Source organism: Phalacrocorax aristotelis, chromosome 1, assembly GCF_949628215.1.
Source record: "Phalacrocorax aristotelis chromosome 1, bGulAri2.1, whole genome shotgun sequence".
Taxonomy (NCBI): domain Eukaryota; kingdom Metazoa; phylum Chordata; class Aves; order Suliformes; family Phalacrocoracidae; genus Phalacrocorax; species Phalacrocorax aristotelis.
The window spans coordinates 100480213-100505413 of NC_134276.1; the positions used below are offsets into that span (position 1 = coordinate 100480213).

At 44.3% G+C, this 25201-nt stretch overlaps 1 long non-coding RNA gene across 1 annotated transcript; it reads left to right on the plus strand.

The window, feature by feature from the left end:
* The first annotated feature begins 1156 nt into the window (after positions 1–1156).
* LOC142052136 (uncharacterized) lies at positions 1157–24446 on the plus strand. The gene is made up of 3 exons (XR_012658734.1): positions 1157–1292; positions 21169–21259; positions 24277–24446. It is a non-coding gene; the product is annotated as an uncharacterized LOC142052136 (long non-coding RNA).
* Positions 24447–25201: the final 755 nt, after the last annotated feature.

Sequence of the window (25201 nt, forward strand, 5' to 3'; positions counted from 1 at the left end):
GGTTGACTTAGCTTTACTGCTCCTTCCCATTAGGGAAAGAGGAATTGCATGGTCAAGGGATGCCAGGGAGGCTTCGATAACTGGCGAAACCCAAACAGGTTGCTTTCCTGTGTCAGCATAGAAAGTGAAAGATTGATCTGAAGGATGTGGGGAATGAAACAGCAACTGGATATCAAGAAGTTAACAGAAACATGGTAAAGTGGAAGAAAAGGAGACCATAGACCCTAGTGAATTTAGAGGTTCAAGAGAACCAAAACAGGCTTAAAGATAAGATAAGGTCAGGTTTAATTCAAAGTACTGAGTCCAAAGGAGATGCTGGAAAGGAACTGTGATGTGCGATTTGGTAGGAGGCAGGTTACTACATCTGGGCTAATGTAAGAGATGAAGCCGCCCGAGCTGAGGAGATGGTGGAGTTTGTAAATGTTATGCTTCATTTCTCTTTCTACACTTAACACTTTAGTATATTTTCAGCTAACATTTCATTATAATTTCCACAAACATTTCATGTCACGACTTCATTACAACATAGACTGCACACTGAACAGCTGTAAAATAGCCTTGCCAATGCTGGTAATCTGCACTGGGAATGTAATATCCAGTTCCAGTCACTGATGAGTGTTATGCAAAATGAGCTAACCAGCATTTGTCATTTCTTTAACCACTTACCTCAACAATTAAATATATTGCAATGATAAATGTATAGTATATAATAAATCATTCCAGACTGTATAAAAGCATCAGACAATACATCTCTGTTGTTTTGTCATAAGCTGTATAAAATGCTGGCTTAGCACTCTCTAAGCGGCTTTGCTCACTCTTGTTATTTTAATTGCATACCAAAAAACAGTAGAGTTTCATGGATACAGTTAGTGTCTCCCACTATGTGCCAAATCCAATATGCTCTCCGTTTCCTACTCGATGCAGATCACAGTGGAAGGTTTTAGCATAGCAGTCTAAGAGGTGGGAAATCAGTCACTACTTTAACATTTTTGACGTTCCACTGTAACAACTGGTGTTGCTGTACGCTTCTATGGGAGAACTTATCTTGGGCCGCATATCTCCGGGACACAGGGCTCTACCCACCCTGGGGACAGTGATGCACAGACATCAATATGATGGATACAAAATGTCCGTTTATTTAGCTGCATCACACGCTTATATAGCTCTTGAGCTTCCTGTTCCTGCCACTCCTATGGGGAGGAGTCTATCTTTCCGTCACATCCCATGATCTTCCGGTCGCCGATCCCTGTCTATTCCCCTACAAACTGGAATACCTCTTGAGCTGAGATAAGGTAGGTGCTCTAGTTACTGTTGCATTTTCATTCCCCTACTTTGGCTAAAAGCTGAGACATTTGGTTTGTGACTCAGTCATCTATTTCTCAAAAATGTCTGGTGGGCTTTACTGTAATTATAATTACACTATAGAGAGTCACTGGGGTCTAACACGCCCTTTTTTTCTTCAGTTTTGGCACAAAACAATGTAAAACTAAAGAAAATGGAAGAGGTAGAGCAGAATACCTGGCAAAATGTAGTTAGTTGACTGACTATAAGGTTTCCAAAAGACCCAAACTAGCTTAGGCTCTCAAATCTGATGGGCTTGTGATGGAATTTATGTCCCTCAATCCCTCAGACATTCCAGAAATCCTTCCCTGGTGCTTTGTCGTTTAACAAAGTCACATTCATTCAAAAGGACTTGAAGCTGAGTGCACTTGAAGCTGGGGTGACCCATCCTCCAGCAAAGGCAACCATCAGAGGGTAAAATGCTACCATACTGTTAAAAAAAATAGTTCACCAAAGCACTTTTCAAAACTGTGATTGATAGCTTTATGTCCCCATGACGGGTCTTGGGATGGTTCCGAAAAGAAGAAGAGCCGGACAACAATGTAGATTTGGGATTCTGTTTGAATACCCTCAGCTATGAACTCTACAGTCTTGGTCTGACACCTGCATGTTGATGTGCAAATGAGACCTTCTTGCCCCAAGCAAGCACTCCCACACAGATACAGGTCTGACCGCTCTTGGACCTCAACAAAAAAATGCCCATCCGTTTTCTAACCCGTTCTGTAGGGCTGCTGGGGCCTCTTATGACCTTCAGGGTAGTAGCAGCCAGCCATACAAGGAGCAGCTAAAGTCACTTGGTTTGTTCAGCCTAGAGAAGAGGAGACTGAGGGGAGACCTCATTACGGTCTACAGCTTCCTCACAAGGGGAGGAAGAGGGGCAGGTGCTGATCTCTTCTCTCTGGAGACCAGTGACAGGACCCAAGTGAATGGCAGGGAGATGTGCCAGGGGAGGTTTAGGTTGGGTATTAGGAAAAGGTTCTTCCCCCAGAGGGTGGTGGAGCACTGGAACAGGCTCCCCAGGGAGGTAGCCATGGTGCCAAGTCCAGTGATATCCAAGAAGCACTTGGTCAACGCCCTCAGAGATATGGTGTAAATTTGGGGTTGTCCTGTGCAGGGACAGGAGCTGGACTTGATGATCCTTGTGGGTCCCTTCCAACTCAGGACTTTCTATGATTTTATGATTCTAAGTGTCTGGGAAGTCACCTATTTCAAGGCTACCAAGCATCTGTAGGGGGAAGCACTCTCACAGCCTGTGAAGGTGCTAATGAGTTTTCTGAACAATAATGTAATAGGAGACACTAAGGAAGGTCTGGGTGCTTGTGGCATTGCCTGACCTCCAAGAGATCTGGGCAGGGTTGTGGTTCACAGTGAACCATATGGAGAATTGACAGGCCTCCAGGGAAGGAGCAGTGATCCCATACACCTGTTGGGTCTTGCATGGTTTATGCAATTAGCCTTATAATTAGGCTTCTTGGAGACTCTCAGGCTTAGTCCCCTGCACTTCCTACAGCAAGAGGTGACCTGAACATTTCCTATGAGTGGTACAGTTTGCTTGACTGTTGAAGTAAGTATAGGAGTGCATGCTGGGCTTAGCCTGCAAGTACTTCATGACTCCACTCTGACCCTCCCTCATGTTACACAGTAACTGAGTCAGCTCCTGCAACTCCTCCTGTCACTTAGCTCAGGCTCTGAGATCAGAAACCATGGGTCCAGTGGCAGCTGGACCCCCCGACTGATCAGTCCTTGCAGGCAAAGTTGCTCACAGAGCTGTGGGTGTGCAAGGCACCGGGCATTTTTCTCTCCAGCAAGAAAAACACAAAATATGTTTTTAAAAATACAGGAACTGCTAAGTGAATTTGAAACCCACATATTACTGGCAGCAGTGTGCCCAGGGTGGACCACTGAGGCAGAGCTCCTCTGATTGTGCCCCTGCAGAGCAGTGGACAAGGCAGGCTGCCAGGCTGGGACCAAACCCACGGCCGCAGCCATGCTGACAGCCCCGGTCCTCAGCATCTCTGGGCTGTGGACAAAGACTTTGTAGGCTGCCAGCATAACCTATGACAAGGGGTGCTGGGGCAGAAGGACAACAAGCTAAAAATTCCTGCTTTCTCATCCTGCATGGCCACTGCGCTCCTCCTGTGGTGGGGCTCATCTTGGGGCATGAACCTGTGGAGCTGGGGCTTTTGCAGACAGTGATCTGCTGAGCAGCTCTGTGTGCCCCCCACCTGCCCCTGTCCCCCCTCTTCCTGCACCCATGGAAGGGTCAGGGCTTCCCTCAGGTGCCAGCAAAAGCGTGCATGTGTGCATGTGCACACACGTGTGTAGTTTCCGTAGTCCTAATGCTCCCTGGTAAAGCCTCCACATGATCTCGTCATTTCCACACCAGTGATCTGTAGCATAGAGTGATCTTCAGGGTTTCACCAAGTAGTTTATAACTGGCTTTTTGAGGGGGATGTTTTGTGTCACATGTCATATTCAGTTGCTTCACCCTCTCCCCTCATCCCTTTCCTCCTGGGCTACAGCTGGGTGGCTGGGGAGAGATGAAGGCACAGGACATTTCTGGATGCCCTCTGTATTTCAGATGTTCCCTGAAGTTTCTGTTTGAAGGTCTGGGCTATGCCCCTCACCCCAGCATAGAGTAGGCTGCAGTGTTGAACCTGTTCCCCCCAGGGCAGCTGAAAGAGCGATGGAGGTGTGAGAGGGAGAGATGAAGGCAGCGTGGGCTAGGAAGGTAACGTATCACCTCAGCAGGTCCCTGTGGTGTGGGTGACAGTGCACTCACCCCAGGGACAAGTGACCCCAGACCAGTGCTCCCTGCTGCAGTGCTGGCTGGAGTCCCAGAAGCTATTATTGAATGCCACACTGTCGTATTTGGCCTGGGATGTGGTCCTGCTCATGAAATTCAGCCCTGGTTTGTCCCCCTCAAGCTGCTCTAATACCAAAGGACCCAGGAGACCCTGCACCTCCAGCCCTGCCCGGCACACACATCAGTCCCAGTGATGTCCAGCTTCTCTGGGAGCCAGGGGCTGGCAGCAGAATAACTGGAGCTGTTCTCATTAAACATGTTAGGACATATTCGCCGGTCAAGGCATATTCCCATTTCTCCCAAAAGATGGCACTAGGATTCACCAAAAGTGATCCACTCGGCACCCTGAATGTTTTTACATCTGTGAAAATGTTTTTACCCCAGGGCCCTCTACTGTGTTCCCCACATCTCGCCCCCCATAATGGAGGGATGGCTTCTCTGGAACTTGCAGCCACCGCCTCCCCAGGGCAGACCCTATTGGGCCCCTAGGTTATAGGCAACAAAAACAGAGTGAAAACAATTTGCCACCTGCTGAGAGTACATAGCAGGAAGGGATGTCTTTTGGTAGGATGAAAGTACCCCCTCACATACATCTTGTTGTTTATTTCTAAGGCAATGAGAAAAACAAACATACAATATTAGAATTCATCTTCTCGTATGCTGACATTATCTGCTGTAGTGAAATTGATATCATCAGGATTTTTACTGAGAAGGTAATTATCTTTTCATTTGAGCAACACAGCCCATAAACCTATGAATAGAGTCTGTCTGGTAATTGAGGCCACATTTTAAGTTTTTTATTTGAATGCAGATGTTTCTACATAATGATAATTATCTAAATATTTTCATGATTAAAAGAATAAAACTAATGAAAATAACTTTTGGTGAGATTATTTTTGTTTGCACTTCTTATGACATATTGTACAAAGCTTTTTACTGTCAGCGAAGCAATAGTTTTTAGCCTGAAAAACAATCTCCATTCCCCAATAATGGACTTTTTGTATTCATTAATGTCTCTAATAGAGCTATCACCTGAATAGCTTGGATTTTTCTTTTCATTAAAGAAAATGATAGGATCATAGCTCTATAAATGAAATGAATTTCGAGTGTGCAGGTGAAGGGTTTCTAAAGACAGCAGAATTTGAAGGCTGAAAGTGCTGTCTCAGTACACGTAAAAATGAAGGCAGCGTCTTGTCAAAGTGGCTCACCTTCCAGGGCAGCTCAGCAGCCTTCAAGGACTACTGAGCCCCACAACTGCCCAAGCAAATATTGTTCATTAGCAAGTTCATCAGCGACACTTCTTGCACTAAGATCTTTTATTCTGCAAATGCTGGTGCGTCCTGAAAGATAGTAATTTTATTCACGTGTGCTTCCAATTTTTTGGGCCAGAGGTTAGTATGCAGTCATTCCTACTGCTAGCAGCCAGAAAGATGCTTTTGCCCTCTGCGTATTACTGCCACTAAAGCATGATTGAAAACACAAGGCTGAAAGGCAGTCTGAAGACTGTACTTACCACTGAACTTACCCAAGTACTTCCCACATGATAGACCTGGAGAAGGTGAGGTCCCTGCAATGCAGATGTTCTTCTGAGTATGTAAGCTTGGAGGCATCTGTTGAGCACGTTACTGTCCCTGAGCATTACCCTGTTTTAACAGTGTGAAGTATGATCTGTATGTCCCACTTATTTCATTGCCCACTCCGTTTTTTTTGTGCTTAGCAATGCGCTTTTGCTACTCATGTCTTTGGGTAGGAAGCGGGTCTGCTCGGTAGTCTACAAACTGCCATGTACCATTACGGCACCACCGCTAATGCAACAGTAAAATGGCAACGCGGTCTCAGAGGAGAGGACTGCTCTGGGCTGGGTTCACCCATAGCCCTTTTGGAGGGCTTCAGTTTGCTGCCTTTTGTAAACTCAGGAGACCCTGGGACAAAAAAAAAAAAAAAAAAACCACAACAAACAGCAACAACAAAAAAGACTTTACAAAGCAGACCCTGGTTTTAGAAATGCACTGTGTGAAGAGTATGTCTTTAGGATGCCTTGGGACAACACACACGGGCGTGGGGGAACTGAGTGTTTTAAAATGTCCTGACACTAGATGGAGCGGTGGGTTAGAGCAATCCTCTCTTTGCCGGAGACCCTGCTGGGAGCACATTTCAGGCCCATCCTGGGGTTTGGCAGAACCGTGCATGTTTGTCAGCCTCTGCTCAAGAGGCGCCAGGGTCTGAAGCAGCCGTGTGGTTTTGGGTCAGGACACACAGAGATACTCAGCTGTTTGCAACTGTGCCAGCCTGCTCTTACTCTAGCCCTGCTTCTCCTTTGCTTGCATTCATTAACAGCATCATTGCCCAGAAATTACAGAAAAAGTAAAGCTAATTACCAAAATTAATCATCCCGAAGAGGACAGAAGCTAGCCTCTAGTGCCAAAATAGGCACTGGATTGAGTCTAGCTCTGCTGCAAGCACTGTTTCCCCGCAGCCCAGAAGCATGAGTCCAGCTCTCGCTGACACTGGCGGAGCCAGCTGTGAGTGCAGAAGTCAGCACATGTGCATGTGCATTGCCGTACCAGGGCATCAGCGCTTCATCTGGCAAGCGCTGAGCTGCCACAGGGAGCCATGGGTGCCTGCTGCGCTCGCTGATGTCAACGGCAGCGAATGGGATTTGGTGCTTTGAGGATGGCTTGGCACCTCGCAGATGGGAGGCTTTAATGTGGTTTCTTGGGTGTAACTGAAAGTAGCTTTTGGCCCAGGGGAATGAATATTTTTTGCCTTTGTGTATGCCCATATTTCTGTAATCATGCTCTTAAATATGTCTTCTGGAGAGTGGTAATTAAGAGAGCATATATTTTAGTTACTCCTTCAGAAGCCATTGAGTATGGCTGTTCAAGGCATGATTTTTTCCTTTTCTGAACAGATGATTTTTTTCTCATCAAGGCACATGCCAGCAGCATACTGGGGGTCGGAACAATGACTTCTGGGAGGATTTCCTTTGTGATGCCATGGATTAGGCACATGAAATCCTATTGACCTGTGCTGAACTGTCTTGAGAAACTTCAGCAGTTTTGATCACTCTCCCACTATCCCAAGAAATACTCTAAGTGCAATTTTAACCTCTTGTGGTGTTTGATACTTGCCTACTTATTAGATCCTTCTTCAGTTATATGCATTAGTGGTCAAAACTAGGACATCGCGAGAGAGCAAAAGGTGCCTCCAGTTGAGGCATTGCTTTACAGCTCATTAAGAACTGAAAAGAAAGGAAATAGGAAGCATTGTAATAACTGAGTAAGGCTTTTGGCACAATCCATCATAACTGCTGCTCCTCAAATGTCTCTTTCTGTGGTCCCCACGATGTAAACCTGAGCTTAACTTCCTGGAAGAGTAAATCTTCTTCTAGCATGCAAAAGATGTTCTAAAAGCTTGAGCTTTTAAAACCTATAGAAAAATAGGCATTGAAATGATGCAGGAAAAAAATAAGCTCGGGGAGGGGAAGAGGTGTAAGATAATGATCACAATAAAATTGTTACGAGCATGATTTCACTGTAAGGAATGCTGCAGCAGGAATTTTAGACTTATTTTTTTTTTAATCTTTCATCAAGAGGGACAAAACATAAACAATTGGCTCTGGAATATTTTTTATGAACAAACAAGGCAAGGTTAGTTTGCTGTGACTCCTAGATTCAGTTTTGAGGTCAGCAGGGACCAGTTGCTTATCTTGCCTGACCTCCTTCATTAGCAGAAGCCATATGCATCCAACTACTCCTGTAATGAACATGACACCAGGGGAACAGGTTCTTAATTTTTCATTAATATTCAGGCAGAACTACAAGAATTCTGTCACTTTCATCAGTTTCAGCACAAATGGGTATTTCTGCCAAACTTTCAACTGCTACTGTATTTGTTGCTCTTTGGTTCCTTTATTTCTTTATGGTCTATAGCAAATATTATGTTCTCCCCTGTATAACTGTCCACCCATCAGTTAGGGAACCAGAAACAATACCACATCCCTGAGGTGACTCACACACCTCGTGGATACTGAATCACCATTAAGATGAGGTGAACATGTGGTGTGCAAAGCGGAGGCTGGAATGTTTTCAGCCAAAACATTCAGAAAATACTGGTACACATTAAGGACTTCATGGGAGGGAAGAGGAGCAGCTTGTGAATTATTATTTACAGCCCAAAGGACTAAACTAACCATTCCCAAGTGCTTCTGGCTGGAACTCCCATTACAGACCATTCATTTTGTGTGACCCCAAAACCAGAGAGAAGTATAGATAATTAAGCTGAGCTTTGTCTAACTCCAGTCCACAACACCTCCTCAGCAGGCTCCACTCCAATTTTGGCACTATTGGGGTAAACTATTATTTGCTTAGTACTATGAGTGCTAGCAATACAGCAGTACACTATCATACACCATACAAAGCTCCCTTTGTGCCCTGAAAATGAGGCTCTGCTCTCCCCACTGTCCCCAGGAGAGGGCTGACATCAATGGCACTGGCTCCCCATGGGAAAATGCTGCTGAGCTGTGATGGGGAATCCTGCTTCAGAGTTTCCACCCATGTCCAGGTCAAAGATGATCGTCAAAGATAATCCTCAGTAGCTCTCAGGCAGACTCGTCCCCTGCCCAGGCATGGGCAGCGGGAAGCCGTGTGGGCATGATCAGCATGGTGCCAAGAAAAGCCAGCTACTCACCAGGGTCTCAGCACGTGAGCTTGGAAGGAGCGTTGTGTTGAGACAACTGGGCCCCCAGCAGCACTGAACACAGACAAAGCTTGCCTGTAGCAGCATGGCACAGCACAAGGTAGGCACTCTGCAGGGGCTTTTGGAACTCCATTCTTGAGTGATATGGCCAAGACTATACCAGAAGCACACTGAAATTGTAGTAACTGAGTCACAGATCCAAGCACACAAGTTCATGGTGATGCTTTTACAGGTTAAAAGTAAATCGTCTTCAAGAGGCCTTTTTTTTTCCCATATGAAGGTAATTTGGAGGGATTGTTTTGTTCAGAGTTGGATGCATGATGTTTTGTTGTTGCTCAAACAGAGAAGCTCATGCGTTAAACACTGTCCCAGACCTGTACCCGATTGTGTCCAGGTTAATAGATGAGCCTTTGTCAAGGACATTGTGCAAACACATTTCCACAAGACATTATTGTCTGGACACATGAGCAAATATTTTCCTAAAAAGTGTAATTGACTATTGTTCAAGAACTGCCACCTGCCCCTTGGTTTTCTGGCACTCTCATAGAAGGGACTATGCTTTACAGCATTGCCTTCAGCCAGCATTTCCACGGGAGCCAACTCTTGACCATCAATTAAGTAAACATTCAGCTTGCTGATTTTTTTTCCCCCAAGGCTGCATAGCTCTTATAGTAAAGGAAGTGTTACAAAGAAAAGGAGAAAAGGCAACCAGCCTTGCCTCAGCAATAGCGCTACAGGGAGATGATATATGTGGGCAACGGCAGTCTAACATGCTGGAGTAGTCATGGACCAAACAGCAATACAAAGGACAAGCTCATCTGTGTTGTCAAGTTCATTGTCTCAGCTGAAGCTATGAGAAGTGATGACAGTCACGATGCCAGGGGGTGGACAGACAAAAGAAGACTGTGCAGCTGTCCTGTAATATGTGGTGCGTGACATGCCAGGCAGTTTGAGCAGGAGCTCTGCAACTTCCTTTTGCATGTCCAGTAAAGCTGCCCCAAAATGCAAATAAATGACTTCAGAGATAAATACTTGCCCACTCACCTTAATCTTAAAGATATATTTATACAGAAATGTATTTTGGGAAGCTACACTCAGTTTCAAAGTAGAAAACCAAATATTTCTGTTTGAGAATCTTGAAGTTAAATATTTTGATGATTAACTGTTGTCTTCTCAGCCCTTCTGGTTTAAGTAGTTCAATGAATTTGATGGGAATTCACCAAAATATTTGGTCAATTAAAATAGATATTTTTCTGATTTAAAACCTTTGGTAAAAAATTGTTTCATCCAGTTCCATTCATGAAAACTGTATGATTGTCCAAACTGATTTTTTTTTTTCATATCACCTTTGTTTTATTTCAAATTTCTTCTCCCAGAAACAGGTGATGTTGCTGCCAGGCAAAGCTGTGCCATGGGTTTTGTGGAGGTAGTGACTGGCTATAAATATGTAGTTGCACTAGATGTAGTCCCTTTTGGTTTGCTCAGTGCAATAAAACATTTTTCTGCCAGTTAGCAGAAATTAATATTTCTTTTTACATCTCTCAGATTTCCCAGCTGACTGGCTACTACACCCCTGGCTGCTGTAATTCTGCTGGCCTCAGAGCTCAGCAGATGAGTTTCTTTGACTCCCCTACTTTGTTTCTTCCTCTCAGACCCCACTACCTGCTGAAATGGTCCTGTTTTTTCAGAACTTCACAAGAATCAAGCTAATCTTGACCCTTATATTCCACTTGTCCTTGTCTCATTGCATAAAATATGGCACGTGAAATCCCTGCTCTGTTAAGACCTCACTGAACCACTGAAATAGCTTGACTTCACCCTGTACTCTTTCTTCTGCACTGTCACTGCATCCTGCTATCACAGCTCTCCAGGGACACAGTGTATGCATTGTATTATGTACATGAGGATTTGTGGCATCTCTGTGCACATCATCTCCATCCTTGTTCAGAAAACATTATTGTCAGGTGAGGGACAGCTGACCCTCTCTGAGGATGAAAAGAGTTGAATAGAGATACCTGTGTTTGAATGGTGGGATGCACATATTGACCTGTGGCCCTTAACTACCATCATCTTCTCCCTTTGATCTGTCTCTGTGCTTGTGTTATGGTAACCATCGATGCTGTTGACAAGAAGAATAAAATAATGTTACCAAAACCTCCCCAAAATAGCCTACTCTCCATCAGTTGAGAGGCCCTTTTTCAACACCAGCTGTCAACTGTCCACAGCAGGAAATGCTTCCTCTGGTGTGTTTTCCTCCTGAGGGACTGTTAACTCTGAAACATGCCATTGTACAGAACATGGATTCAGTACACAAAAGGCTAAAAACTCCACAGCATCCTGTCCTTGCTATTCATAAAGCGGAGTCCTTCTCTCACTCTGTGACATGGTGAGGGGCCAAAAAGAAAACTGCAGGTACCTAGCCCAGTAATGCTGTTGTCATAATAGGGTCACATCCCTGAAGGCTGAATCCTATACCAAAGGTAAGCACGCTGAAAACAGAGCAATGGCTAGAGAGCTGACATGCTCGTCACTGCCCGGAAAGAGAGGGAAATGAGGTGCTGACCTATTTCCTTGCAGCGAGGACCGCAAGATCTCCTAAGCAGAAAGGAAGAGAGATGCTGCTGAGTTATAGTGATTTCTGCTAACATATTGCCACCAACACATTGTCTAACTTTGGGGAAAGAAATTATCACACTTGTCCTTCATGGTGCAAGCAGCTTTACTGGCATAGTGCTCTAGGTTTGGTATAGCAAAGGCCTTGGCAATGTCTCTGCTGTCCACCCATTTTGGAGAAGGTAGCAGAGGTGAGTTAAGGTGGGCCACAATGAAAAGCCACTGAGCCATCAAGAATGTGACCAAGAACCAAGAATACTCATGGTCAATAACAAGAAATGTCCTCCTGCTGCTTGCATTCGGTCACTGATGAGGCTGCAATGGTCTGTAGCATGCTGTGCCTTCTTTTGAGCCAAGGTAAATCCAACAGTGTCTTTCTTGCCAGCTCAGGAGTCAGGGGAGGCCTGTGCAAAGGTTTCGCTGATGAAAGAGGAAATAATTTCTCGATGTATGCCAAGGTTATAATCAGGGGCATTTGCGCAACTGGGAACAACCTAGATTTTCTTCATCTCTCATGAGGAAATTGAGAAGCTCAGTCGCCAAATATCTGTTGGGAGAATCAAGAGGAAGCAGAGGTGTTTATTCGCCGAAGGAAATGGGAGGGCTCAGCAACTGCAGCAGTGACATTATCTGAGCACAGGGCATGCACGGGGCCATGCTGGGACTCTCATCCTGTTGCCTTGGCGGAGCAGGAAGCTGTCATCCCCGAGCCCTCTGTCCTGCCGGTGCCCACGCTACAGTGAGCCTCGGGGTGGGTCACAAGCCCTGTGGGATTTTTTTATTCTAACCTCTGCTTCAAAGTCCACGTGTTTTTCTGTGTGCATGCGTGTGTGTTTTGTGTGTGTGTATGTGTGAGACTTGCTTCTCTTCCATGCCCTCCGCGTCCCTCTTATTTAGCTTTTCCTGTTGACCAAAGGTTTGATTCCACTCTGGAGACTAAAACAGCAGAAATGCCTCTCTTGTGCATCTCACCCATTCTGTACTTCAGCTTAATGGAAATGGTTCTGTGAATCCAGTGAACAATGCTATTCAGGCTGTTCTACTATCCATAGTTTTGGGGTTGTTTTTTTTTTTAATTATTCTGCTTTTATCTTCCCAGGAGCTGTATATGATTCCAGGAGTACATTAAATCACATGATTAGTATATGGTGCATGTGGTTTGGTTTTCCCTTCCCAGAGGAAAAATTACTTGTGCAATGTTGTGTTTTGATTTAGTGCTTTCAGGGTTTTTAGGATGCACTTTATTTTAATATCCTCATTCCTCTGTGTGTGCGTATTAGAGGGTAACAAGGGCTGAGATAGCCCACAGTTTCTGTGGGCGGATGATTTCATGGTCCAGGACCAGCTTCCAGAGCAACATTTTCTCCTGAACAGAAGAATATTAAATTTATTGGGAGAAGTTATTGGCAGCAGTGAAGTCATTCTTCACCTCAAAACTTGAGGCAGTTTTTCAGAAATGCTGGGCTCAGGCTTGTGGCATGTCTGTGGCAGCTGGTATTGCAAAGCAGAGCTGCCACAGCTTTCATTTGCAGTTAGTGTTTCCATGGGCTGATGTCTTTATGGTTTTGCTATGGTCTACATAAGTGAGGAAGCCAAGGGAGTGCAAATGGCCATGTCAGAAAAGAAAGACAGTTCCTAAACAATGGGACTTGAACAGAAGTGTTGTTTATTGGTACTATCATGCATTACTTAACACACATGGAGCACTGGGGATCTACCTGAGCTGCAGGCTAAATGAATCTACTACAGTTCTGCAGATGAGCCCCAAGCAGCTGCAGTACAGCTGCAAACTCTTTCAGCTGCTGCCCTTGGCCAACGAGCACCGCCTTCACCTTCCACTTTGGCATTGGGTCAGAAACTGTGTTTTTCCCTGGTTATACCTGCCCATCTGGTCTGAAGAACAACAATGCTTATCCATAATTGGAACACCTCAGAGATCTGTTAAATAAAATGTAAATGTTAAAGAGAAGACAGACAGCAATCTGGCATCTCTTGTTGGCCTGATGCTCCCCTAGGAAATGTCAGTGCTCTGCGAGGACAGAAAGGTAAAGGGTGCATGCATGGGGAGCAATTACTCTCCTGTTAAATCGGCAGCTGGAATGACAAAGCTTCTGTAATACTGCAGGTCTAGGACACATCATCAAATTGCTGGGGATTAATTTGTTTTTCATTTTTTTCCTGCACCATCCCAGTCTTTGAAACCCATGAAACAGCATGGAAGTGCTGCCCACAGAGCTCAGCCTGGGATGCTGTGTGATCTGCACCAGGTCGTTGAGGCAATTCTTGCCAGGCCTGCCCATCTGGGCCGTGCTACCTTCAGCACAAAAAAATAAAAAAGGCCACAAAAGCGCCCCTGTATGGGGCTGAACCACTGACGGGCACAGTCTGAGGGCAGCTTACCCGTGAGCTGTGTGCGTTTCAGACAAGGCTCAGGGTGCCCTGTATCAGAGACCTTTTTTTCATGTGTGCATGCAAGATGAGTTGCCCTCCATCAGCTGGCTTATGCCCACCCCTACAGAGACTTTCTAGGAGAATCAAAATAAGCTTTTAAAGAATCTGCCCATTTACACAGTAAAACCAGATTACATTACTGTAGCTCCAGCAAAGTCCAGGAAGCATGTCCATTGAGCAGCTTGATTTGGCTTTTAAACAGGAGCCCTCTTACTAAATTGAACAATGCTGCAAAGACAAAGCCTGCTGTAAATAATCTGTTTTACTTGGGCAACCATGGGAAAGGAGAGAGCAGAGCAGGAAGGAAAGGGTACCTACATTTGCAGCCAGCAAGATTGGTATCAGCATTGGAAAAATATCTGAGTAGGGATCAGAGAAAAACTGACAAAGATTGTCCTTTGTATGTGATCTGCAATAACAAAAGAGGGTATAAAGGCCTTCCAAAGTAAACAGCAAACCTCTCTTCTTTCAAGACACAGAGCCGTGTGAGTGGTGATGGCAGCAGCTTGTGCCTGAGGTGGTGGTGAGGAGAGGGGAAGTGGGCAAAGCTGTGTGGCTGCAGAGGCCCAGTCATAGCCACGGCGTTGACAAGGAGCAGCACAGCCCCCGGAGCTGCCATGGCAGGGGCAGGTCCATGTTGGGGGCACAGGACAACAGGGAGCATGCTTTGGCTCATGAGATGCAGCCGAAAGAGGAATATTTTTCAGTACAGCCCCAACGCTGCCAGACCTAGCAAATAAACAACCTCTCTGACCCATAATGATCCACATGCTCTCTGAACTCCTCTCCCACACCCTGACTCCCAGCCCTCCCTGTGCTGGGGGAAGCATCCCCCAGGTCCCCCAGTTCCCCAGGCACTGCCAGCTGCAGTTCAAGGCACTTTCTGCATTTCCCACATCACTCCAACCAGCTGGACTTGTTTATGTCAACTGCTCTGACTTCAGTCCCACCAGGGCAGTGACAGCACTCTTCAATAGCAGGTACAATCTGCAGAGCTAAGGACTTTTACTTAAATCAAATCCACTTCATAGAAAAGATAAAAACAGAAAACCTGATTCTAGCCCCTTCTTAAGGCTTGATCCTTCCCTGCTCCTGCAGAGACCCATCCCATCCTCTTCCTTTGTAAAAGCAAACCTGTTGCTTGCTTGTGCTTACCGATCCTCTTACCTCCCACCAGAAAGGGGTTTTAGTTCTGTAATCTCATTTTGATCCCAAGCTCAACCGATATATAATTTTCAGTGCACTGCAGACAAGACCTCTAAACCCAACAGCACTGCTTCCTATCTTTTGGTATAACCTAATAACACTTTATCCAGAAAACTGGTAGGTTACTTTCCTGTTTATGTTTTCCACAGACTCTCTTAAATTAAAACATACAATACCTATTTCTGGACCCTGATACAGTTTATACGGTTTCTCTTAATAACCTTCATAAAGTCATTAAGTTTATTACCTAAAACCATATAGTTGGGAGTCATAAAATTTGTTTATGTTAGATAGTTTTCCAGGTGTGTGGAAGGTAATTCAGCACCCACAGCTTGTGTTCTGATAAGGTCAGAGAGATTCCCTAAAATACAGGAAATTTACCAGCAAACCAATTTTTTTTAATGAAAGTAATTTTCCTGCCAGCTCTGAGATATTTCTCCGTAATGTGTTGACTTTCAAGAATAGTGTACTTTGTTCCTTTGTTCCCGTCATGCTACGGTAAGCGAGGCTGTTTGTGTTTTTCTTTCTTCTTGGACCAAAACAAGCTGTCTGAGAGCCAGCAGCTGGCCATCGCCTCGGACAGTGCAGGGAGCCCTTGGGAGGATGGGGGTGACCGAGCACTGCAGTTCACACTGTGCATTGGCACCCAGTGGTGCCTCCCAAAGCTGTGTGTCAGGGCAAGTCCTGAAGTCACCCTCAGGTCACAGCTCACCTGCCAGGGTCTGTGCTGCAGAAACATGCTCTTCAGCACCAGGAGACACCCAAGCAAGGGACTCCCTCTTGCCCCAGCAGGGACCCCCACCATGCCGGCTGCCTGCATGCACAGGCAGTGTCTGGGGTGAGGCAGAGCAGAGCCCGATGACAGCTCATCTTGTGGTGGGTCACCTCAGGTTGCTGTCTAAGTGTTACTGCTCTTTTCTTTGGCTTTTGGTTGAAAGGAAGGCAAATAAAACATTTGTCTGGAAATCAGTGTCTGGGTTCAGTTTTGAGCTCTGCCACGGACTTCCTGAGATAGCGTGGGAAAACCACTCCATCTCATCATCTTGCACAGTGTCTGTCTGCGGAGGGGGAAGGGAGAGATAATCTCTCATTTCTTCCTCCCTTTGTTAATCTTGTCCTTTAAGACTGCAGCTTCTGAGGTTGATGGTTGTTTCTCATAGTATGTATGAGTGTCCTGAGTTTGGCCAGGGCCTGTAGGAGTTTCTTTAACATAGACAACAAATAGTAATAGAAGAAGCCGTGAAATTCCTGTCACCAGAGAGAAACCAAAAAGAAGTCAAATAAATGGTATGCAGCTGAGCTTCTATACCAGTGGAAACTTTGCTAGCTCTCTTGGTTAAGTGGTGCTCCTATGGCAGGTCAATGTGGCAGGTTCTTGTAATGGCACTAGAAGTCTCCCAATATTTGAGTTTTTCTGAAAACTTCATGTCCTAGAGTCAGGTGGCTACAGCTGAGTCCAGCTTCCACTGAAAAACAAGTTTCCCTACTTCTAATGATCCAGAGAAAAGCTTTAAAATATTAATCCTGGAGAGGTGGCGAGCAAGAGGGAAATAGGACAGGAGGAGAAGGAGAGACTGAAAAAGAGGAAGAGAGAAAGAAAGGGGGAAAGAGATAAAGAAAGGGGGAAAGAGATAAAGAAAGAGAGAAAGAAAGAGAGAGATAAAGAAGGAGAGAGAGAGAAAGAAAGAGAGAGAGAGAAAGAAAGACAGAGAGAAAGAAAGAGAGAGAGAGAAAGAGAGAGAGAAAGAAAGAGAGAGAGAAAGAGAGAAAGAGAAAGAGAGAAAAAGAGAAAGAAAGAGAGAGAAAGAAAGAGAGAGAAAGAGAGAAAGAGAAAGAGAGAAAAAGAGAAAGAAAGAGAGAGAAAGAAAGAAAGAAAGAAAGAGAGAGAGAGAAAGAGAGAGAGAGAAAGAGAGAAAGAGAGAAAGAGAGAAAGAAAGAAAGAAAGAAAGAAAGAAAGAAGAAAGAAAGAAAGAAAGAAAGAAAGAAAGAAAGAAAGAAAGAAAGAAAGAAAGAAAGAAAGAAAGAAAGAAAGAAAGAAAGAAAGAAAGAAAGAAAGAAAGAAAGAAAGAAAGAAAGAAAGAAAGAAAGAAAGAAAGAAAGAAAGAAAGAAAGAAAGAAAGAAAGAAAGAAAGAAAGAAAGAAAGAAAGAAAGAAAGAAAGAAAGAAAGAAAGAAAGAAAGAAAGAAAGGAAGGTCTCATGATGTTTATGCCAGTCTTAAGATCTCTAGTGGCCTGATTCGTGGTTTCTGAATGGGTATCTTTGGCAGCACAGGAATCTCATTTAAGTTTTTAAACAAGTATGTTCTCAGAGTCTCCAAATAAAATGCTTGTGCTTTAACAACAGTGGAAAAGTGAAAGGTTTGGCTTCTTTCCTTTTTGGATCAGCAATGGAATGAATGGAAAACTGGTGCTGTGTGCTGCACTGATAAAAGAGCAAACAGATTCATTTCTAGAGATGCTGGAGCACATCAGCTAGGAGGACGTGACTCACTCATATTTCATCTGACTCTGCTGGTCTGTGGACAGGTTGTGTTGTTCCTTCTATAACCTAAGAGAGATACCACTCTCAGTAGTTTTGAAGGCACCATCTTCTTTTTGAGAGTGTTGTTGTACCTGGTGTTGTAAGATGTTGGGGAAGGAGGTCTCCCAGAAGCAAATAAAAAACTCTGATGATAAGCATCCTGTATTAAGCCCTGCTACTGCAGAATCAAGTTCAAAGGGTAAGAAGCAATGCATATTTACGGTACAAATCTGCCAGCTGGCACAGGTCCCTCAGCTCAATCTCCTGGCCAGTGCAGCAAGCATGCTCCCCCCCAAGCTAGATTAGTACAAAGCCCAGTCCTAGGCACAGTCTACGTATTACATGGAGGCTAGAAGTACAATATCTTTTAAATATCCAGGGCTTTGACACCCGTGAGCAAACCTGCTTCAGTGGATACTGTTCAGCATAAGAATTAGAAAACCATAAGGTTCTGGTTTTAAGTCTTGACTGCAAAGTCTTCTGGTCATATCATGGAAAGCTGTGGATGCTGAGGGGTACTCTGTTTCCTGCTCTGCTTCTTTTGTGCCCCAAATCCAACGATAATCCAAGCAGCTGTTTTGGTAAGAATCCTCATCAGATGAACCCATGAGTTTTCCACTCCTCAATTATGAATATGAACTCTAGTCCTGGGTCAGCTTAGAGCCACAAACCAAATCTAAACTTAATCTGGATGCAGCCCCAGCCCCTTCCCCTGTTCAAAACACACAGGAATTCCAAAGGCAAATTTTGGAATTTTCCATGGTTTGTGATAGTCTCTGTGGAGCAGTGTGTGGGCAAAGCAAGCACGTAACATGGCTATTGAAGGCCAGAGGAGTGGAAGCAGTTGTTTGCTTTGTGGGTAATACCTTGGAACCCAGTGAGGCTGCTCTCTAGGGACAACATGGGAAATCAATGGCAGAATCTGGCTCTGTGTCTGTAACCTTCTGTAACTACAGGGTTCAGCAAATGTGCAAGAGGCAGAGCCAGCAGTGAGCACTAGGGGGGCTGCCACTAGCCCACTGCAGACCTGTTTTCTCCAGGTTTGAAACCTTAGGGAGGAAAAAAGGAAGGAGTGTAAGCAATTTCTGTCTGAGATTCCCATCCTTTGGGTTGTCTGCCTGTAGGAGAATTTGCCCTGTGAAGATCTGCCAAAGTGGAGCAAACTATTCAAAGTGGGTAAAAACTCTGTCCTGTTCAGAGGGCTTACGCAAAAGGCTTACCCAGCCACTGAAGCTCAGGAAATGCCCCTTCTTGAGCCCTGCTAGATGGGCTGTGACTGGTTTGGTGGGCACAGGCCTGCCTCAGTACCCAGGAATGCCTATTACCCCATGAATTCTCAGCTGTTTGTAACCTAAATGCCACTTATAGTGTTTTTTCCCAAACATGTTTTGCAAAACTGCAGATATGCAAGTGTGTATGAAACCCAGTGATGGAGTTGGCTTGGGAAGCACTGGGTGAGTTTGCCTAACAACTATTTCAGACATATATTCCGGTTAGACAACACAAATGTTCAGATTCCTTGGCTGCTTTCTGGAGTCTCAGGTCTTTACCTTGGCTTCGAATCTGGATCAGACCAGAGCTGCTTGGGAGTGATTTTCCTTTATCAGCTACTTTACAGATAATTGACTAGCAGTCCAAGCTGCATATTTACTTTGAAGAGCAGAAACTTTATCTTTTAGATAAGATTACTCTCCTAGGAGTAAATATTGGGCAGAACACAAGGAAGGGATGAAAACTGCAGGCAAAATGAAAAGGAAATGGCTGGTCAGGCTATCAGATAGTTCAGGTTGAAGTACCTTCAGAATCAGTCAGAAAGGAGATTAGAGGGGAAAATAGTTCATGGCTTTGTAGGACCCAGTGCAATGCTCTGCATTGGCTTGTGATCCTTGCAGTGTATTCAACCAGCAAGCTCAGTAGATTTAGACACTGGAAGAAAGTTAATGCAGAAAGAGCCTGAAGACTTAGAATAAATACTATTCAGCTAAACATGGCTGTTTGCTGTAGTAGCCAAAATCTGTTACATGTTAGCCCAAACTCTTGAAAAGAAAAATTAAAGCTCTGTCTAAAAGCCTTTTCTCTGTAGAGGGGATGCTGCACTGCAGGGCAGCAGGTGCCAGGCTTGCCCACTGTTCCCATGAGGGAGCTTTCAGAGGAGCGAACATTTGTAACAAGCTCTTCTGGTGTGAACGCCGTGGGAAGTATGCCAGGGTGGGGAACCTGGGAGAGAGACAAAACGATGACAAGCTGCATCAGCTGCAAACCTGGGTGCCGCGTTTCCATGTGGTGCTTGGCTACCCTGGTGACAGACATGTTATAAATACCGCAAGACAGACCCATTTTGGAGGGGTGCCTGCAGCTGTGGGGAAGCTGCAGATTAGACATTCCAACCGACTCGTCACAGGCACGAAAAATATTTCCCAATGGCGCTGTGTGCTCGGGGCGCTTTTCTTAAGCAGATGGGACTTCACTCTGATGAGCAGACGGGACTTCATCAAACTGCTGTTAGAAAGGCTTGTGAGAGCTGCATTCAGCCCAAAAACTGATTACTGCTGTTGTAGAAGCCAGTGCGATGTAATGCTTGCCCTTGGAGCAAAACAATAAGACAGGTGGAGAACTGATGGTGGTTGAAGAGGTGAAAGCTCGAGCTCTCTGTTTAATGCCATGACTGGGTCGTGAAATGGAGGAACCAGTAGCAAGAAACCACACATGCATCTAGCCACCAGGTCACGCAGGCCAAAATGTGTTTGTAGGGCTTATGTCACCCATGTGACGTCAGCCAGCAGAAGACTGCAGGCGGGATTATGTCACTACTCCTATCCCAACCTTTATTCAAGGAGACTAAGCGTCCACCTTCAATAGCATGCTTTAAAATACATTTGACAGTACAATGTCCGAACCATCCCCACCCATTTGTTCCTGTGCTTTGTGCTCCCGAAGATGTGACTGTCACACAAAACCTACCTCATAGTAGGTTGTCCATGTAGGTGCCTACCTCATGGGTGACACTGGAAATGTTGACAGCATGGTTCACCACATAGGTGAAATGTGAGATAGACTTCATCCTGAATGATGAACCTCCCAGACCTAAAACCTTTCCAGGAGAGACTGATATTACTGCAAATGCAATTGTGAAGACTCTTAACAGCCTGAAAGCATTTTCATTTTTGAAAGTGTTTATCACTCTGACATTCCAGCAAGCTTGGTTCCAGGCAGTACAATACCCAGGACACAATCAAGGCCTGGCTCCTGCGCCAACAACGGAAAATAGAGGAAATGATGCAAAGCCACAATGGAGCATGCACCTTCCCCTTCATGAAGACATGAATGAGAAATCGACAGGCTGAATCATTTCTTTCTGATAAACGACCCTGTATTAATTAAACCTAATCACTCTTGCATAATTCCTTTTACAGCTGTTAAATTGTTACCAGCTTACTGATGATCATGCTTACGAAAAGTAATTGGACTACCCTTTTATTAGTGTTACCAGAGATTTCCACCCATCGCTAACTTGTTCCTTCCTCCACCACAGATCCCTCAGATGTACCAAATGCCAGATTAATTATTTATGGGGCTGCTGCCTCCCTGAAGGGAAGAAATGTCCAAACTGAAGAAGGAGGCAGGTACAATAAGCATTTTTAATAGGGTTTTTCCTCCTTGTTGGTCACTGGTGGTGCTTATCAGGACAAGTGAACAAACATGAATGAAATGGTGCAATATTCCTTTGCTTCCCCCTAAGTGCCATTTTTCTGCACTACCACAAAATACCTCCTGCTAGACTGATATTAACATAAGGCTTGTAAGTGCTCTTGGGGCCCTGATTACATTCACTCCCTCCCCTTGCCAACATGTAATGTATATTTTTTGTCATATATGTTTTATGCGTTCATAAAAAGCCCTACCCCTTATGGCAACTGTTCTTTGGATTAAGGCTATTCATTCAGCTGGCCAAAAAGGGATGGAAATCTGTGGAGCATTTCATTTGCCACAATCCACAGATGATGGTCATTTGTCAGGTTACTAATATGAACAAATCCAATAAAACAAGCAATCAGCCTATGGACTTAAATAAAACAACTGAAAGGGGAAGAAATACCCAGCCCTCCTCCATAATGCTCTCCAAGTTATTATTTTTTCTGTGTGGTCTTGTGATCATAACTGTTGCTATTACGGTCTACATGACTTTCTTGAATGAATCACTGAGCAAGGGATTTATCACCGAGACCTTCTAGTAAAGAGAAGACAAAATGTAACACTTTGAAGGTCTCCTCTGAATTCAAACGCCTGAACTGAAAATGACCAGTATTGAGCCAGCTCAGAATTACTGCTACATTTACTAGAGCTAGTAATGACCAGAGTTATTTCCGCTCTGCTCTTTTACAACCCATGTGATTTCATTTCTCTTCTATCAACACTCTAGTAAATGAAAACCAGACTCATAATCATACAATCAATTTTATTACATTGCCACTGTATGAAAATGAAGGCTTCAAAGATTAAGCAGCATTTTAGATAAGGAGAGTGAGCAAACCGTGACTGCTTCAACTACAACAAAGAGGGAGCGTTTAGATAAATTATTGCAGAAAAGAACTATTTCATAGAGTCAAAATGTAGCTGGATACCTAACATGGCCGATATTGCAATGGCCATGAATATTTAATTACCTTCTGAACCACCGAGTGAATTATGCAGCCTCTGATCACTGCAGAACAAGTTTATGGGCCACATTCACTATTGGCACAAGCGAACAGAGTTACATTGGCTTCCAAGGAGTTGTCATCATTTGTTCCAGCGGTGAGCTTGGCTCGCCATCCCTGCAGCACGGATCCAGAGTCCTTTGAAGTCAATGGAAAGGACCCTTGACTTCAAGGGACTTTGGACCATGTCTTGTGTACCATGTGTTTTGCCAGCAACTAAATTAGTTATACTGCAGTTCACATACATATTCGGTGTAGTGGCACGTATTGACCAGGGACTGGGACTGAAAATGCATCCCTAGCAGCAAACACTCTATTTCTGTAACCTAAGCCTGCATTTGGAGCTTGTCTCTTCACATTTAGAATATTTCCACTTAGTGCCCAGCCCCTCAGTGTGTTAGCAGTTTAATTCCTTCTAGCATGTTATTCCATCACCCCCTCAAATCGCTCAGTAACTGCCTGAAAATTGAAGCTATTTTAGATGAAGCTTCATCGGAAAAGATGTGGTTATAAGCTAATATATTCTTGCCCTGCACCAGCTGTCTCTTCTCTAAACCTAGCTGTGAACACAATTTTCCCAAGAAAGCTCTCTGGCAGAAGTTAGGTAGGAGACGGATGACAGAGAGGAAGATCACGCATTTTAACCACCAGTTAGGAGCGTTAAGTTACAGGGCTTGCTTTTGTCAAATACTGTCCAACCTGGGTAGAGAAGGTACATGTGAGCAATGCAGTGACTCCAGTCATCACAAAACTAAAGAAATGCAGAGAAAGTCCAACTAAAGATGAAGCTATTCATAGGCTCGTCTTCCCAATGACTTGGTGGAGCGCCTCAGATTGCACCTCTGGACAGGTTCAGGATGCATCACCTGGGTGGTTCTCAGTCAGGCCTGTGTCCTCTCTGTCTTGGGCCTGGAGATCAAGCCAAAGGTCACAGCAATGGCAGTCCACCTTTCCTATTGACAGAGAGAGTAAATGGATTTTCACTTGGCCATCTCAGTGCAACAAATGTTTGTGAGAGAAAGAGGCCCAGGAGAGAGGGAGACTGAGCAGACATACACAAAAATAACCAGAGAGGCTGTCCTAACAGGCAGGAACAGGAGCATGGGCTGACCAAGAGAACTGAGGAGAAGAAAAAAAAATTTTGGCACTAACAGTGGTGTTTATCTCAGTGGACAAACATCAGTGTGAATAACTATCTCCTGGATGATAGGAGGATGAGATAGAAAACCTGACACATACCACTTCTCAGGTAGCATCAAATGTACTAAAAATGTTTACATGCCTAATGTGACCTAATTGCAACCTCAGTGAACTAAAACTCAGGTCTTCAGCTTTGACCTGCTGGGTTACCCATGCTGTTTTGCTATTCTGTGCCACAGCGTCCCAGCTATGAAAAGGAATTACAGTAAATCATGTTGACTGCTTTAATAAAGCACTAAAGAACCTCCTGCTCTAAAGAGGAGCAAAAGGAAAATAGGCAGAATTATTATTATTTAGCAGCTGTATTCAGGTATGAGATGGATACTTGGTAATGGGATGGTGATACCAGATTGCAGGTTTAAAATAGACACTTTCAGGTTATGAAAGTCCACAGGCGATCTTGTGAAATACCAGTTCAGTCACTGACCATGGATTAGCAATGAAGTCTAAGTTCAAATTCCAGTTAAAAAGCCAAATTTATGGTTGTAAAATATGTTTAAACAAACCTGTATCTGACACCAACTGGTCATCACAAAACAGAATCAGAGCTGGCTACAATTCTTCTGGGTTAGCATGAAACTACTGAAAGTTTAAGGCTTTTTCATGTTTTGACACAATCTCAATAATGGGCTTATTATGGGGGTTGTAAAATTTCATTACAGCACATTCATTTCTTGAACAAAATGAGACTCATTTTTCCAGTGGAAATAGCCTGGTCTTGACGATGTTTCTCTCTGCGCCAGAGAAAAGGTTCAGCTGGCTTCTTGGATCAGCTTTACGGCCGTTTTGCAACGCCAGGCTGCTGCAGAAAGGGGAACCGTGGAGCCAAGAATTTGGCCTCTGGATTTCAGTGATATTAACACCCAGAAAGAATTCCTGGGAAGGACCACTTCCATGAGCAAACTGGAGCCATTCCTCGCAGTCTGGGGCTTGTCTGCACATGCGAATAAATGCATCTGGAATAAGAGAAGCTGTAAATTTTAAGTGGGAGAGTGGTAAAATTGAGTAAGTCATGTGGCAATGTGATTATTTCTTTTTTATTTCTGATGGAATCAGTCATGAAAGTCAGTGAAGTTGATGCAGGGAAAGACACCCGCATTCCATTCTCACAGCGTCCACGTGTACTATCACTCCGGATTGAGTTATTTGGAGTTGTTAAATGGTTGTGCTGGAATAATTCCATATGCATACAAGCTCTCATTTTTCTGCAGAACTGAGGAATGGCAGAAGTCTATCAGGGAATAAATTCAGCTTGCTAATTTCCTCTCAGAATGAAAGACTTTCCTAGGTTTGTAAGGTTAGTATAAATAGAATTGCCAGGATAATGCAATCAGTGTTTCATTAATAGATGTTTCACAGCTGAGTAAACTTTTTTCAACGTATCAGCTAGAAGACTCAATCATTCCTGATTTTCAAAACACAAGTTTTGAGTGTCTTTTCTAGCTTTCAAGCACTTTGGTTGAAGGAGAAAAGATCAGCTATCATATTCAGCCAGATATAAGTCAAAATATGTTTTTAGGGCAATCTTCTAGAAAAAAAAAAAAAAACAACTTGCCTTATACTTAGGTGCAACTTATTTGAATCAGAAAGCAAGTCTTAGTTCTGAAGTGCTACACACTTAGAGAAGGTATTTATCTGTTCCTATTTTTCTTGTCTGTCTTTAGGTGT